A 16,893-nucleotide genomic window follows, 5' to 3' on the forward strand; every position below is an offset into this window, starting at 1 on the left:
TTAATTTACATTTCCTCTCGACTGTTAAATTTGTCAGCTTACCCCATTGGGGTCTCATTTGCAGGGATCCCCATAACTGGAAGCTTTCTATCTTATCCTTGTCCGGACAATCTGATGTTTGCTTCTCACAATGGCGAGTTAGATGCCACTAGGATGCAGTCAGGGCACGATGAGGACGATAGCCAGCTTCCTTATTTGCTCCCCCAGTAACTGGTATTCAGTAGCATACCAGTGGTAGAAGTCAGCTGGTTCTTTGACAAGGTTGCAGTGGGCCTGCCCAGGATCTAGTGGCATATCAAGGGTGAGAGGATAGCCTTGAATGCAACACAGGGCTGGAATCCAGTGACTCTAACCTGATTTAGATTGTTGCTGACAACCTCAAGTCTAAGTCAGCAAGCTTGCAGCAACGCAAAAGCCTCAGCTTGAGCAGTGCTGAGCTAAACATAAAATTGGATGGAGCATAACACTACTGAATAAAGTTTCCTAGTGGGCTCTTGCAAGGGGAGCTGGGTAAGTGTTGAAGTAGATGATGAGGGGATTGCTTCTGCTCATAACATTTCCCACCCCCCACAAGGACAAATTTTGCAGGTTCGTGCCTATGGATTAATTATAATGAAAATAATAATGATTGCCTAAGTAAATGAGGGGTGGTATGCCACAATTTTGAGGACAATGGTGATTTTGTTCCCTGACCAACATTATTAGATGGTGTTTTTGTGTTTGATGTGCATCTTGCATCCAGATCAAAGAGATTCTCGGAGCCAAAGGTAATTTGGTTCATGTCAGCGCGGATTCTCTGTCCTATTTACATGTGGGATAAAGGGCTTTAATTAGCTAATTCGTCAGCTGCAAGCTCAAAAGAGGACCACATTAGCACACGCAGGGTGAAAACAACCAAATTTAATGTGTTCCTCAGACAATGCTGCCAGCTTCAAAGAGAATTTTAAATTAAAATCGACTGGACGGGAAATGACAATTCGAAAACTATTATCAGCCTTAGGATGAAGAAGTGCTTCATCCCCCCCCCCCAAAAAAAAACCATGAAGCAGTTCCATCCTGTGTGTTACATATAGGGGAACCCACAGTCCCTGTGGCAGCAGGAGGAATTACAGTGGTACCTCAGGTTAAGTACTTAATTCGTTCCAGAGGTCCGTTCTTAACCTGAAACTGTTCTTAACCTGAGGCACCACTTTAGCTAATGGGGCCTCCCGCTGCTGCTGCACCACCAGAGCGCGATTTATGTTCTCATCCTGAAGCAAAGTACTTAACCCGAGGTACTATTTCCGGGTTAGCGGAGTCTGTAACCTGAAGCGTATGCAACCTGAAGCGTATGTAACCTGAGGTACCACTGTATAGGTCTCTTGCAAGCTAGCTATAACCAGTAATTTGTGCTGGAAGCTAGAGCCACAGGAAACTCTATGTCTCTTCATCAGCATCACCATTAAAAATAATAAATAACTGCTAGTTACTTAAGCCGTTGTGCCTTTGCGTGTGTGTTTCTTGGGGTGGGGGGTCTGTTCTTAGACTGTGTCAAAATGTAAAACGGAAATAACGGGACACGTGAAGATGCTGGAGACCTACAGTTCATCTAAGCAAACTTCTCCATCGGCAAGTGTAAGGAAGGGCCAGGCTGGGTCCTGCCTAATTTATCCCCACTGGTTTGCTCCAGTACTTAATTTTGTTACTAAGGGTATATATAATCCTATGCCTGCTTGCTGGGCGGTTCCAAATAAATCCCACTTAAACTTCCCAGGTTTTGGGTCGTTAAGGGTGAAGCTGCAAGCGTACTTACGTCTGAGCGAAAACTGGTAGGATAGAGAGTACGTAATAAAGGCAGACAGTTTATTCGTTACACTAAAAAGAAAAAAATACTATGAAAGATAATCGGCAAGGACGTTCCCACGCGCGTCGGAAACAAATCGGTCGTCCCTGCTGGTGGTGAAACACGCAAACACACACTATCGGTCCCCCGCATGCAAACATATTAGTTCCTTCGGCACCTAGAACCATCATTATCGCGATTTGCAAGGACTGGAATTGGCGGAACGGCAGGACCCGCCTCGAAGTGTCACGTTGCATTAATCGCTGGCTGCCGACCGGGGGGCAGATGCAAGGCTAATAATTGCTGTTAATATAAGATGCAAGGCTAATAATTGCCGTTAATTTAAGATGCAAGAGTAATAATTGTTAATTTAAGATGCAAGACTAATTGCTGTTAATTTAAGATTGGGGAGCAACTTGAGGGGGTCCCCCGATCGGCGAATATTCGGACTCCCAGACAGACACGCCCCGACACCCCCCCCCCATATCTCCCCTTCGCCAGCGCTCTGAGCCGATGCTCTCGGCGTTCAGCTTGTGCCCCCTGCTCCCTCTCCTCCTGAGACCGCTATCGATACGCCCGGCGTTCGGATCGTCCCTACTTCTATCCAGGCGCCTCCGTGCTCGGCCTGCTTCCCTCCTCGCCGCCGCCTCCCCCAGCGACGACCCTTCTCCCCCCCCCCCCCCCCCGCATCAGTTCCCGTATCGACTCGCTCGGCTCTCTACCCGCTCCCCCTTGCCTAGCCTCTAAAGCCTTCGCTCGATGCGCTCGACGCGCTCCCTCTCCCACCACCCCCTGACGGAATGATGATGCCCTGGGCGCTTTCTTTGACCACCACTCGAGCCTCTCGACGCTCATCTCCCCGCGCCTGTCGCCTAGCAGAGGGACCGGAAGTGGCTCGGGGAGGGGAGGGGGGCTCGGTCCCTCCTCAGGTGAAGGCGCTGTGGATGGAGCCGCCGTCGCGGAGCCATTGAGCCCCCCTCCAGCGCCCCCCACCCCCCTCCCAGCGGCTGGGCCGGGGGGGCCCTCCCCACGGCGAGGCGGCTGGGTCTGGAGCCCCCCCGAGTCAGGTGAGGAAAGAGAGGGGCGGGCGGGCGGACGGGGGCCGGGAGGGAACAACGAGCAAAGCGGGGCTGAGGCGGGCAGGGGGGGGGGGAGGTGTCTCTGGAAGTGGGGAGTCGGATAGCGGAGGGTGAGGCAAGGCGAGGGGGAAGGAGTTGGGGTGAAGGCGCCGAGGAGATTCCTCTGTGGGCAGAGGGGGGAAAGTGTGCGGCGCTCTGTCAGGAGCAGCTCTGTGCGAGAAGAGGTGGTAACTAAGGAACAGCTGGCTGCAGGGAGAAAGGCGCAAACTTGGGCTGCGCCTTTGCAGGAGCTAATAATAGAGGCTTTTCAAGAAGGGCCCGGCGAGGAAGTCGAGCCCCAGGGCTAGGAGCACTTAGAAGTTCAGCTTCGTCCTGAGTGGCGGGGACTGACTGGAGGCGGTTGTTTCGGGATGGGTTGGAGAAGAAGTGGGAAGCAAGGAAGGAGAGGTACCTGTCACTTCAGGGCAGTGTTACTCTGAACATGCTGGAAACAGCAACGAAATGCAGGCTCTTGTCTTGTGCCAGGCTATGGATTTGAATCCCATCATTCAGGTTTTGAATAGGTTTGGCTCCGCATTGCGCGTGCATCTGTTTTTTATCCACACACATGGTCCTGGCCACACACACACACACACACACACAGAAAGTGAGAGAGAGAGAGAGAGAGAGAGAGAGAGAGATTGTGAGTGTCGTATTCTGATGGGCTGCCATTAAGTCTTTAGCAAAAGGTACTTTTCTCCCTGGGAAAGGCTTCTCTGTTGTACAGCTTCGAGTGTAGTTGCCTCCTCTAATACATCCCTTATTATGCATCAGTAATCGAAGGTGAAGGAGGAATTGATAGATTTGGGAGCATGCTTGTTTACTGTACTCTTCTGACTGCATACTTATTGCAGAGAAGAATCTGAATGAAGACTTAGAAGCCTGGTTATCTGTGGTTACCTCTGAAAGGAAACAAACCTTCTCTTGATGATAAGCTTTGCTAGTAGCCTGGTTAGTCGAAATTCCAATCACTTCCCATTTCCAGCTCTTGCTAAATTAAACTTTTAATATTTCCCTTGTACAATGAGACTAGTATATTTTTTCCTGGGTGGTTGTATGTGTGAGAGAGCAAGAGAAAAGTAACAGGAATGTGAGCATCTCCCCTAAAAATGCAGTCTAAAACTGAAACAAAAAACACTCCTTTACTTGGGGAAATGTGGAAACTTTTAGGCTTAGAGTATGAAAAGTTCATTTTCACTGTTTTGCTTTAGTTGAGTTTCTTCTACACTAATGTATCAGGATTTACATTTTTGGAGTACTGTTTTCTTTATTCAAGCCACCATAATATCATGCTAAGAGAAATACTGGTAAGCTGTAATGGGCATCTTGTTCTGGAATTGAAGGACTGGATTCCAGCTTGCCTAGCTCCCAAATTTGGCTGCTTTTGCATCTGCAATGAATAGAGGAGGTGTGGAGTTTGAGAAGGTGGAACTATACTTAAGAGAGCTGGGTGTGCTAGAGTAGGACAATTTGTTCCACATGCTCTCTTCTCTGTGTGTATGAACTTCCTTAAAAATATAGTTGGAGTTTTATTAAGTATGACACAGTAGTGCAAGAGTTTCTGACATTTTCAGGGTGATATTAACAAGGTTATGTTGGAAAGGTGTCTGCCATGCTTTTCCTGGCATGCATTTGGATTATCAGCCTTAATTTACTATTGCTTCTTTATATTTATGAAGTGGCAAATTCTCTAAATAGCCAGTGTTTGTTGGGAGATGTGTAATGTTGAGTTATTGGATCCCACCTAGCAGAGTCTCAGAACCAAGCTGACTCTCATTGTCATGAATGCAACAATATACACCTGAAAGTGTTATTCATGGGGCAAAATGTTCTTTCCAAGTCAGTTGAGGCTCATCAGATAAAGGCAGGACTTCATTCATTCTCTAGCATATGTTTAATGCTGCTAGACATGTATCAGGCCAGTGAATCTTAAGAAGGTTTCAAGTTTCTTAGTTTGGTGCATTTAAGTCACATGAGCTGGCACTGGCTTTGTAGATAGGCTTTTTATCCCCAAACTGGTTGTTAGGTTTCAAGACGAACTTCTCTGCTGACTTATTCAAATGGTGCAAAGTGCAGGGGGTTCTGTGCATTAGAAACCATGCCACTTTCTAAGCCATGGTAGTTCCTTTGTCTAAAGGGAACAATGTTCTTGTTGCCCACTTCAAGATGCTAGTGTTTCATATTTGTTCTTAACTATCACAGTGTATTGTGTAAACTCATCTCACTGAGTTTCTTTGACAATCAAATGTGGACATTATTTGTTACTGCAAGACTTTATGATAAGCTTTGGGATTCTCTCTGTCAGGTCTATTCTTCTGGTCTTATATGTGGCTAATTCTTAGTAAATCCCACTTTTTTAAAATGACTCACTTACAAGGTTAGAGCTTGCAGTCATGCATACAAAGAACTATGATGCTTAGCATTTATATAATGAGATTGTTCTAAATCATTCACATACGTTAACTTGTTATCCGTACAACAACCATGTAGGGTAGGGACAGTGTGATTATTCTATTAGCAATTGTAAGGCTGAGAGAAAATGGCTTGCCTCAGGCAACCTATTTAGTTCATGGCAAAGGAGGGATTTGAACCACACACATCCTGATTCCTAGCTCATTCTCCAAGCTGCTATGCTACACCGGTTCTCCATGGACTACTTCGTTGCTAACAACCATGTGAAACCATAACACTTCCTCTGCTATTGTATTCCAGGCTTATCTAAGGTGAAAGCTTTGTTTCTTATGAATAGTACTGATTATGCTTTGACAAGTTAAAAATCTGTAATCACGATAAATGGATGGTGTGGCCTTTGCCACCACACCTTGAAGGCAGGCTGTTGAGTAGCAGGAGAAAGTGGCCTTTTCTCTTGTATTTTAGCTTCCTGTTTTAAAATGGTTTGGACTGTATGTGCTTCAACAACCACTTCCAACCTTGTTTCCTTTTTGTGGTCTCAAGATCACCCCAGGACGTTTTGTCAGAACCTCCCTCAGACTGAATAGCCTACCAGTATGGCAAAAAATCATAGAGAACTATTCCTGGTACCTGCTGTTTAATGGTAAGAGTTGTTTAGATCTGCCTCAGCCATTAACATTATGTAGCAAACTTCTTATTTAGTCTTTTGGTGGCCTGGACTAAGCCTACATAGGGCGGACTTGACCATGATGGTGAGTCTTTCAGTTGCCTCTTATTCTTTTCACAGTATTTAGCAATGTTGTTGTATTACTCTAGTTCATAGGAGAAGGTAAGCTTAAAAACTGGAATAGAGAACTGTCATAGATCCAAGCAAAAGCTCAACAAGGCTTTTGACTCAAGTTAGCTATAGCCTCCTGAATTTTTCTTTTACTGAGAAGATCAGCCAAATGATTAATTTTCCTGTTTGGATCAGACGCCTTGACTGAAATCCCTTGTCCCAGAAGTTATTCCTGTTAGTTTATCTGGATGCATATACAGCTCACCTTGGAGACTCAGAGTGGGTTATGTCTCAAAATATCAAAAAATAAAATAGTTCAGAATCTTAAAATACCTAAGCTTCTCATGTTTCCTATGCACAACCATATTGACATGTATTCTTGCTATGACCCTGGCAAGCATTTACTTCAGGGAAGAGAAGTCACAGGACTTGGGGCCTCCCTATCTGATCTTGAGGGCTCCCCTCGGGCTATACCCCTCACTAGCACTGCTTCAAGCCCTTCTCAGGAGTGTCCTTTAGTTGTTATAGTGGCTGTTGCTTCCTGAGATATATAGAAACCTTTGTCTTTTGCGTGGCTGGAATGTAGCTTATTGTATACAGATAAGTCACATTTGTTGCTCCCCCAGTTTTAGGTCTGGCCATACTACTTTTGCTTCTAGACATGCCTACCACTGGTACATAGTCCTGGAGACAGAAAAATGGTTCTCCACCATTTTTTACTTTACTAGAAGAGCTTTCCATAATGTGAGCACCATTCTTTCTATGCCCTTAGACCAAGTCTTTTTAAAGTCTTTTTTAAAGGTTAACCCAGCATAACCTCACTCATTTTTTGGGGTGACAAGACAGTACATATTGAACTAATTTGCATGTAATGTTAAACCATGGTTTATAAAACAAACAATGGTTTAATTTACACCAGCACTTTGCTCCTCCCCATTGCTGACTTTGCTCCATAAGGGAGGAAACAAACTAGAGTCTGGCTTGTCACGACGCGAGAACCCAGCTACTGCAACATTCTTTCATTCCAAAGAAGGACCAACTTTGGCTTCCACTTGCAGGGCTTTTGGAGAGGAATAAGCCTCTAGGAGTCTGGATTTACACTTCACAAGCTAGACTCGTTTGTTGCATGCGAACTTGGCTATTGTATTGTACAGGAAACATTTTTCATCATTCCAAAGCACTCTATAAGTATATGGCAGTTGCCACCTGACACCCTAGTGATCTGAGGGAGATAGCAAATGTTAGTTATATTTGGTGGTGGACTTTGCTCTGAGTGTGACTGTTGTTGGTTAGCTCTCTATGACTCCGCTTGTGGAATGAAAGTGGTTTGCCACAGCTCTCTATATGTGTCGCCATTTATAGCTGATGGTAATGGTGCCTAGCATTTAACCCTTTTCCCCAAGAGGGATACAAATTTCTTTTTGAAATTGATTTAGCCAGGGGAAGCCTGTACGTAATAGAATTATAGGGTCACAAGTATTTGGCCTTCCAGCCTGCAAGATGGAGGTTATCTGAGTTCAGTTGCAGGGAGAGAGGCGTAAAGTGTCAGGGTGAGCTCTGTGGCAGGCATGAGAGAGAAGCTGAGTTACTGTGGACCTTTTCAATCTGGAACGACTGTGTGCCTTTCATGAGCAACATTTGTTGGGTTTCTTCAGTACTTGTTAAAATATCAGTGTTCAGAAGTGGTACACACCTTTACTTTTAATGGTAAGCGCTACTCCATCTTGGGTTGGTGGGCAAATGTTGGACTAATTTTTGTCACTCACTCTAGACATGTGCTGAAGAAGTAAGTGTGTGGGGCTGTTTTGGTGTGTGTTTTTTAAAAAAAAAACTTGTGTCTTTGTAATACTGTATTGATGAGCACTCAAATAATTGCCCATATGATAATTAGTTTGTGATTGTAAATTGCACTGCACGGTTTCACAACATTTTCTCTGCTGGAGGATTATTCCTATGGGATTACCATACAAATTTGACGAGCAAATTGTACTAACAGGAGGATTGTTTGCCCACATTCCTGGGGATGAAAATTCTCTTGAGCTGAAGTTTCTTTCCCCGAATTGCTGACATGGAATTCCCCTGTCCATCACCACTAGAGATTTGCCTGGGAATCCTCACAGGAACAATCCACTAGCTAATAAAATGTGGTACAGTGTTAGACCTTTTGATTCCAATGTCTGGAAAAGTTCATTGACTTCTGATTTATTATATACACTAGGGTGGAAAACAATCACCATTTCTTTTATGGCTACCTGCTACTCTCTCTTGGTCCCTTGTAAATCTACTCCTCATAATGTCTCTTCCCTATTTCTGTGGCAGAAGTTTTGGCTCCTGGGGGAGGTGAGGGTAGCATGGGAAATAGGGAAGGTCGGAAATTTTTCTGCCTCTTTCTGTTGCAAATCTCTCTGAGAATTGTTCTGCAAAATCAAGTTGATAGGGAGCATGAATCTTCCTGCATGAAGTAATACTGGTGTTTGGATCTTGGCGGTGGTCCACAAGTCAATTATTATTGGCGGCATCTTCATCGTAAGTCTTTAACTTCCTTCAGAAGGACCGAAACATGTTGTCATATGCGCTTAGTTGTTTGAAAAAAGCAGCTCCCTGGTGGAAGCTGTTTGAGGGAATTTGTATGTAAATTTCTTCTAAAGAACAAAATTAAAGTGCATTAGCTTGCAAAGATAGGCCTAAGGGAGATATCAAGAGTTCTGTTGGAACGAGCATGTAGGAAATGCTAAATTGAAATGTTAAATACTTTTAATATTAAAGTGTGGGAGTGTAGAAGATGCATAACCGTAAAACAAGCTGGTGGTGTGCTGATGGAGGACCAGATACCCAGTGTGTGCTACATCAGAAACATATTGTGAACCAGGGGGCCACTGCTCATACGCATTTCAAGTTTACAGTAATTAACACGGGAAAGATAAGCACGCAATTAACAATGCTTAACTTTGCCTAGAATGCCCACATCATTTTGCATTCCTACGGCTATGACCAGATCCCGTGTAGCATAGATAAGTCTTGACTTCCGTCCAGCCAAATGGGTAACTAAAATGTTCAAAACTGATCCAGTTCTTTGAAATCATGAAACAGCAGGGCTTTGGGAAGGTTTTCTTAATAATAATAATAATAATAATAATAATAATAATAATAATAATAAAATTTATTTATACCCTGCCCTCCCCAGCCAAGACCCGGCTCAGGGCGGCTAACAGCCAAACTGATTCTAAGCTAAAGGCCAGGTGGAACAACTCTGTCTTACAGGCCCTGCGGAAAGAAATCAGATCCCGCAGGACCCTGGTCTCATGAGACAGAGCATTCCACCAGGCCGGAGCCAGTGTTGAGGCTAATCAAACTTCCTTAGGGCCCGGGACCTCTAGGGTGTTGCTATTTATGGACCTTAAGGTCCTCCGTGGGGCATACCAGAAGAGGCGGTCTTGTAGGTACGAGGGTTCTAGGCTGTGAAGGCCTTTAAAGGTCAAAACCAGCACCTTAAATCTGACCCTGTACTCCACCGGGAGCCAGTGTAGCTGGAAAAGCACTGGGTGAATATGCTTCCATGGCAGAGACCCTGTGAGGAGCCTCGCTGCAGCATTGTACAGCCGCTGGAGTTTCTGGGACAGCTTCAAGGGCAGCCCCGCGTAGAGCGATTTACAGTAGTCAAGCGTGGAGGTGACCGTCGCATGGATCACTGTGGCCAGGTCTTAGCCCCTGTGTATTCATGCATGAGGCCTGCAAATGCGTTTTAATGAAAGTTTGAGATTCTCAGCCTTCTAACTATTGCTCGTGGCTTGAGGCAGGTGGGAGACAGTAATAGTTTAGCATCTGATGCCTACTCCTGTACTAATGTGATCCTCCTCTGCAACTGCTGCTGGAAAAATCTGGGGAGCCTAAACATTAACTGTTGACCCACATAAACTTGAAATGCCCCCCCCAGTGGTATGTGTGTTAATCAAAGATCTCCACGAAACCATTGACTCCCTCCCGTCTTGTTTGCAAATGTGCTCCAAAACATTTGCAACCCAGCAGCCGGGAGAATGATGCGATGCTGTATGGGCTTTCCTTTTCTGATTGCTGCGTCTCCGTCTTGCCCCTTTGCGCAGGCTTCCCCAGTTTTTCATGGAGTTTTCTCTGTGCCACCGCCAGAAGCCATTTAGTGTCAGCACACACACTGATCGCCAGGAAAACATTTTCTTTGGTGTTTAATGCGCTGCCAGTTTGATAGCTACATTAGCTTTTTGTTGTTTGTTTAAAAATACAAATGGGTTTCTTCCAGGCTGGCTTTTGAAATGTTTCAAACAATCCAGCCTCTTTCTCTTCCACCCCCCCCTCCCTTCTTCCCCTTTGCTTCAAATGGTTGGTTCATCTGACTAACTTCTATTTGCAGCAAGAGTGGAAAACAAGTCTTTACAGAGGAAAATAAACGGCTGCTCTTGGAAACAATGGGTTGGGGGAAAACAGTAAAGCCTTTATGGATCTTACTAAATCTTCCCTTAACTCTGTAAGCCTTATGGAGCTAATTGCTGGCTACTAGCGAATTTCGGGTGCTAGTCTTGCCAAATGTCCATCCCTCCCCACCCCTTCGGTGAGATCCCTGGTTGGAGACTTATGGTTGTCCAGTGTCTCTTAATGAGAATTGGGCACTTAAATGCTGCTTTTTTCCTTTTCTTTTTTTTTTGGCCTTGTTTGCTAATTGCCTTGGTTTTCCATCACACTGGCTGGCAGCATACGATAGAGGTTGGGAAAAGGTTTCTTGCCCTTTCCCTGCCTTTTGGTTTTTTAAAAATACCCTCAATCTGTTTTGAGACCTGCATTATATGTTATATTCCAGGGCTAACCTACTAAAATAATTGCTCATTCCTGGACAGTTTCAGCATCTGAATCCAGCTGTGAAGTGCATTTTGCTCGCAGTGGAACATTTATTATCATTATGATTGAACTTTAGGGTGTGTGCATACACAATTATATGCTGGTTTAATAAATGGCAGGTGGCTATATGCAGCGCAAGAAGTGGGGCAAGATTGGATTGACAGACTTCCTTTGCGTTTGTTATATTTTCTTTATGTCTGTAACATGTGTTGTGGCTCCAAGTTCACCTTGTGGGTGAAGAACCCACTGTGACCTGCCTGAGAATGTCAGGTCTGTCTTCTCTTTAAGGCAGAACTAAACAAAACAAAAAAGACTTGGTAACAGTAAGCTGTTTTGAAGAAATGTCATGCATAGAATTTTGTCTGTCATAGTAAAGGTAAAGGTACCCCTGCCCGTACGGGCCAGTCTTGACAGACTCTAGGGTTGTGCGCCCATCTCACTCAAGAGGCCGGGGGCCAGCGCTGTCCGGAGACACTTCCGGGTCACGTGGCCAGTGTGACATCGCTGCTCTGGCGAGCCAGAGCCGCACACGGAAACGCCGTTTACCTTCCCGCTAGAAAGCGGTCCCTATTTATCTACTTGCACCCGGGGGTGTTTTCGAACTGCTAGGTTGGCAGGCGCTGGAACCGAGCAACGGGAGCGCACCCCGCCGCGGGGATTCGAACCGCCGACCTTTCGATCGGCAAGCCCTAGGCGCTGAGGCTTTGCCCTGAAAACTGAAATTGCTGCATAAGATGATAACCATTATGTGCTACTGATACATTTTCTGTTTTTTATTTTAGTGTGTTTTTTTTTGGTGTTTGTATAATTTTTGTTACTCATGAGACCTGATAACATTGGATTTGTTGTAACAAAAAGAAACCCCCTGATGACCTATTCCAGGGGGTCAGCAAACTTTTTCAGCAGGGGGGCGGTCCACTGTCCCTCAGACCTTGTCAGGGGCCAGACTATATTTTGAAGAAAAAAATGAACAAATTCTTATGCCCCACATGTAACCAAGTGATACATTTTAAATAAAAGGACACATTCTACTCATGTAAAAACACGCTGATTCCCGGACCGTCCGCGGGCCGGATTTAGAAGGCGATTGGGCCGGATCCAGCCCCCAGGCCTTAGTTTGCCTACCCATGACTTATTCGCTTGAGCCCACAGTATGGGCTGGTTTCGTAACTCTGGTTGTTATTTGGAACAGCACAATATAAGGAAAGAGCCAGCGTTGGAAAACTATAATAAAAGCATTGATTTTAAAGCAGGGTTAGAAACACAGATATATAAGCTAGGCACCAAATGGCTTCTTAAACCAAGGTTACAGTCATCAAAACAGAATGTCTAGTTGCCATTTTGGGGCAATATGGCTCTAAACCCTTATTTTTCAAATGACGGACTGACTATGACATCTGGCTAGTTCAGATGACCATCTTGAGCTAGGTTAAGAACTTTGAGAACTTAAAGAAGAAAAGTCACTGAATCCAGGGACAGTCTGCACACACACACACACACACACACACACACACACTGGTACCTTGGGTTAAGTACTTAATTCGTTCCGGAGGTCCGTTCTTAATCTGAAACTGTTCTTAACCTGAAGCACCATTTTAGCTAATGGGGCCTCCTGCTGCTGCCACACCTCCAGAGCACCATTTCTGTTCTCATCCTGAAGCAAAGTTCTTAACCCGAGGTACTATTTCTGGGTTAGCGGAGTCTGTAACCTGAAGCATCTGTAACCCGAGGTACCACTGTATACCTATTTCTAACTGTTTTTCTTAATGGTGACCTGGACCATTCATAAGATAGGGATATTCTTCACAGCTGTGAGCAGGACAGTGGGGTGGGTTAAGTGAAGACAAGCTACAACAATTAACTATAACGTTGTTCACAACTTCTGCTCAGACTGCACAAAAAAGCATTTTGGTTCCTGAAATTCATTCCAATTGTGCAGAAAAAAATTAACTGATAGATCTCTATAGGATGGGGTATTAGTGTGTGAAAACAGTCAAGATCCAGTGATTCCCAGGCGTGCATCTCCAGATGGTGGAGATGTCAGGCATCATCCTGATGCCCAGGCATCTTCACTTGGTCACAAGTGGAGAGGCTTGCTTGGTATTCTTATGGTTTTTTTGTTTGTTTGTTTTTATCACCAAGGACCTTTTTACTTGCCCAGGATTTTTAAATAGATTTACAGTGTTACCTCAGGTTAAGTACTTAATTCATTCCAGAGGTCCGTTCTTAACCTGAAACTGTTAACCTGAAGCACCACTTTAGCTAATGGGGCCTCCCGCTGCCACTGTGCTGCCGGAGCACGATTTCTGTTCTCATCCTGAAGCAAAGTTCTTAACCCGAGGTAATATTTCTGGGTTAGCGGAGTCTGTACCCTGAAGCATATGTAACCCGAGGTACCACTGTACTGATGGGCCGTAGTTGTAACAGCCACATAGACTGTTTTTCTGTATGAATGTTCCTTTTGTCTCTTTTTAAAGAAACATTTGTTTACTGAGGCTTTCAATTAAGTGTTGACAAAACAGATAATGTAAGAAAATGATAACATAAACCGAAACATAAATTAACCCCCAGATTCTTGTGATTTGATTGTTTTTAAATATGTTGATGGTTGCAGATTTTTATTTGAACTTCAGCTGAAACCTACAATCCTGCCTCACTGTTAAAAAAATATATCCTTATATAATGATTTTTATTCAGTTCTGCTCTGTAAGAAATTGTATATTACAGATTAACAGGGCATTTTTGGTTAACACAGTGTTTCACATCAAATATATTACTTGAATATCTGGATTCAAATTAATAGATAGATAGATAGATAGATTTATTGCGGCCATTGGCCCATATCGAAAACAATACATCAGAATTTATCCATAAACAATACAATTTAAACAGTTCCAAGTTAAAACACCCATATAAAACCAATTTTACTTCAGTTAAGTAAGCACTATACACAATAAGCTCCCTCTATGTAAATCGCAATTCAAATCCGTCAGATTTTGGGGGGTATGCGTCTTAGTTCTGGCACTCAAATTAATATTATTTGATGAAATTCAGTCTCTTCTCTCCCCCATACCCCCCCCCCCCAAATTCAGTCCGCGATTGCACTGCTGTTAACACCAGAGACCTCAGCAAAAATGTATAGTAAACTGTCAGGTGCTAACCTTAAAGATCATTGTGCCTTTTTCGATAAAACAAGTTTGACAACTTGGGCAGCAAATCTTAATATTCCATGAGTACCTGACATTTCCCTTCATTCATGTGAAGACAATTAAACAAAGCCATTCATTGTTCAGAAATGATTCTTGGTCAAGTGTTGGATTAGGAAAAAATGAGAAAAGGTTCCCCAAAGGCACTCAGAGTTATTGAAGGCTTAGGTGATGTGCCTTGTTATACGGCATCCAACATAACCATCAGGATACTGTAGTGTCATACTATACATGTCTACTTAGAAGGAAGTCCCACTGAATACAGTGAGGCTAATTCTCAGACTAGTGGGTATAGGATTTTACCCACAAAGGCCTTGAGCCTGTGCCCACTTGTGAGCATGTTAGTTAGTTAGTTTCCACAAACAACAACACTTACATGCATAGAATCAAATGCAGGATTGAGGGTTTCTGATGACCTTTCAGGGCTTGTCCATATATGAGCATTATTAAGCTACGTTTCCACAATTTCCCTGTTCGAATTAGACCAGAGTAGCCAGACGCAGCTTAGTCATGCTGGCCACATGACCAGGGAAAACTGTCCGCGGACAAACGTCGGCTCCCTCGACCAGTAAAGCAAGATGAGTGCCACAACCCCAGAGTCAGGGGTCCTTTACCTTTTTTAGCCCAGTATTTGAATTTGTGTATAAGGAGTAGGAAATTTGGGGCTTTCCCATACATACCAGTAGACGTTTCCCTTTTCTGTTTGTCCCTGTCTTCAGATTTGTTGATCCTATAATGACAAAAGGTCAAATAGCTGTGTATGCACCTTGTGGTTTTTTAAAAGTTTCCCCACCCAAGAAGTGTGCAAGAGGTACTTGTACATTTGCTTGTGCCGTTCTCCAGTTTTGTGCAAATCTGAGACTCCTGGTGGGACCTTACCAACATGCTGGAAAAGGAACTTTTGCTGACCTAGGAACTACTTGTACTGACCTAGGAACTTACAAGAAGACGCCTCAGCCTATTCACATGTAACTGATTGCGGTTGGTTAGTTGCAAGGTTTCCTGACAGATGAGGATAAAGGATGGAACAGACCCTTTATCCTCTCAGACAGGGACGAAAGCTGCAAAGCTCAGCTCACTTTTAGGGACTTTTCCAGGTTGGTTTGAGTAGCACCTGCTCCTTTTGACAATGTCACATTCAGCAGGTAAAGGGGATTGACACCTTTTGGAAGCGAGAGGGAATACTAGGCACCCCCTGGGTAGACATAAATATATATCACTGTGATTTTCCACATTTCCTGCCAGACACCACATTTCCTGAGGTTTGTGTTTTCAGGAGCTGTTTGCATACATGCTATCCCTCACTTGCAGAAAATGGAGGGGCGGGAGAGCAGGCTTTTTCTGTCACAGTGTGAACTATGCAGATGAAACGGGAACACAAACACAATCACTCATTTTAGTTTTTAAAAGCATAGTGGGTTTTAGCGGCAGATAGATGCCGTTTAGATAAATCTTGTCAAAATGGCACAAATCTTTAAGGGATGGTAATTTACTGCCCAAACAGCCTACCTGAAGTTATTCTGGAATTGCTTTACTGAAGACATATGATACAGATTGAGCAGAAACACCCAGGCTGAAAAAGTATTACCTCTTTTCTAAGATTATTATGACCTGTTCCAGTCTAATCCAATGGTCAGGGCTCATTGAGTTCATCTTTGGTTCTTGAATTTCTGCAAAGCAATTTCCTTGTAGCAGTCTGGGAAGTGTCTACTGCAACTTGCCATATGTTAAGATTGTTTATTATTTATTTAAAATATTTGCCTGGTGCCTTTCCTTATAAAAATTCAAGGTGGATCATGAAGAAGAAGAAGAAGAAGAAGAAGAAGAAGAAGAAGAAGAAGAAGAAGAAGAAGAAGAAAATATAATGAAATAAAAAATTACAGCTTTGCTTTGTCCCGATAATCACAGTGATGCCATTAACACTTTAAAGAATGTTTAACTTTTGCAGTCGCTTAGGGACCTCATTGTAATCGCTGATGAAGAAGAATGGGTCTAGTTTATTTGATCACAAACATCAAAGCACAAATGAAAAAATATGTTAATCCAGAGGACAGAGGATATGAAATATCTGAAGGCAATCCACATCATCTTATATTACAGTTTTTGTTAGGAAAGTCAACCTACAACTTAGTAGGTGAAAGACATAATGTTCGAAAGTCTTAGTCCTGACCTATTGGAGAGTCCGGCAGGGGTGTGGCACGCAGCTTTTGGGGTTCTCAGCATACCCAAATCTAATTGACAAAGAGATGTTTATAGGGCATTCCTCCTATCCACCGCAATGCAGATCAGTCAATGGAGGCAACCAAGGCACCATCTGGGTTATTTTGTTGAATGACTCAGTTATATAAGTTTGGCCAAGTACAGCCAACCATCTGTTTTCTTTATTCTTGTCTGTCTCAGCTTATTAAATATAGTAGAAGGGGGGTGTCCAGTTACGTCCATTGAGAAACATGGTGGCCCATGTGGGCTTTAAGGAGGCTGTGGTATGGCCACATCTGTAGAAACCTGTATTGGACCTTGAAGGTTTGAAAAAGCTACTGGCTGGTGATTAACATTCCCTTCCTGGGCAAGGTGCTCAAGCAGTTAGTTCTTGGTCAGCGCCAGGCATTCTTAGATAAGACTCATACTTCTAGATAATTTCAGGCTTGGTTTTGACGCAGAACATGCTATAGTTACCCTGTGGGAGGACCA

The 16,893-nt window shown here is 43.8% G+C and overlaps 1 protein-coding gene across 5 annotated transcripts in view; it reads left to right on the forward strand.

Annotated features, from left to right (window-relative positions):
• Nucleotides 1-2,684: 2,684 nt before the first annotated feature.
• IKZF4 (IKAROS family zinc finger 4) overlaps nucleotides 2,685-16,893 on the forward strand; it is a 69,290-nt gene continuing 55,081 nt past the window's right edge. For 3 of the 5 annotated variants that reach the window (XM_028712512.2, XM_028712532.2, XM_028712542.2), the window contains exon 1: nucleotides 2,734-2,889. The gene's annotated coding sequence lies outside the window, so the exon portion shown is untranslated. Of the gene's footprint in view, nucleotides 2,890-16,893 lie in introns of all 5 variants that reach the window. The other 2 variants (XM_028712572.2, XM_077924009.1) reach the window with 2 other exon arrangements.

Source organism: Podarcis muralis, chromosome 2 (genome assembly GCF_964188315.1).
Source record: "Podarcis muralis chromosome 2, rPodMur119.hap1.1, whole genome shotgun sequence".
Classification (NCBI taxonomy): domain Eukaryota; kingdom Metazoa; phylum Chordata; class Lepidosauria; order Squamata; family Lacertidae; genus Podarcis; species Podarcis muralis.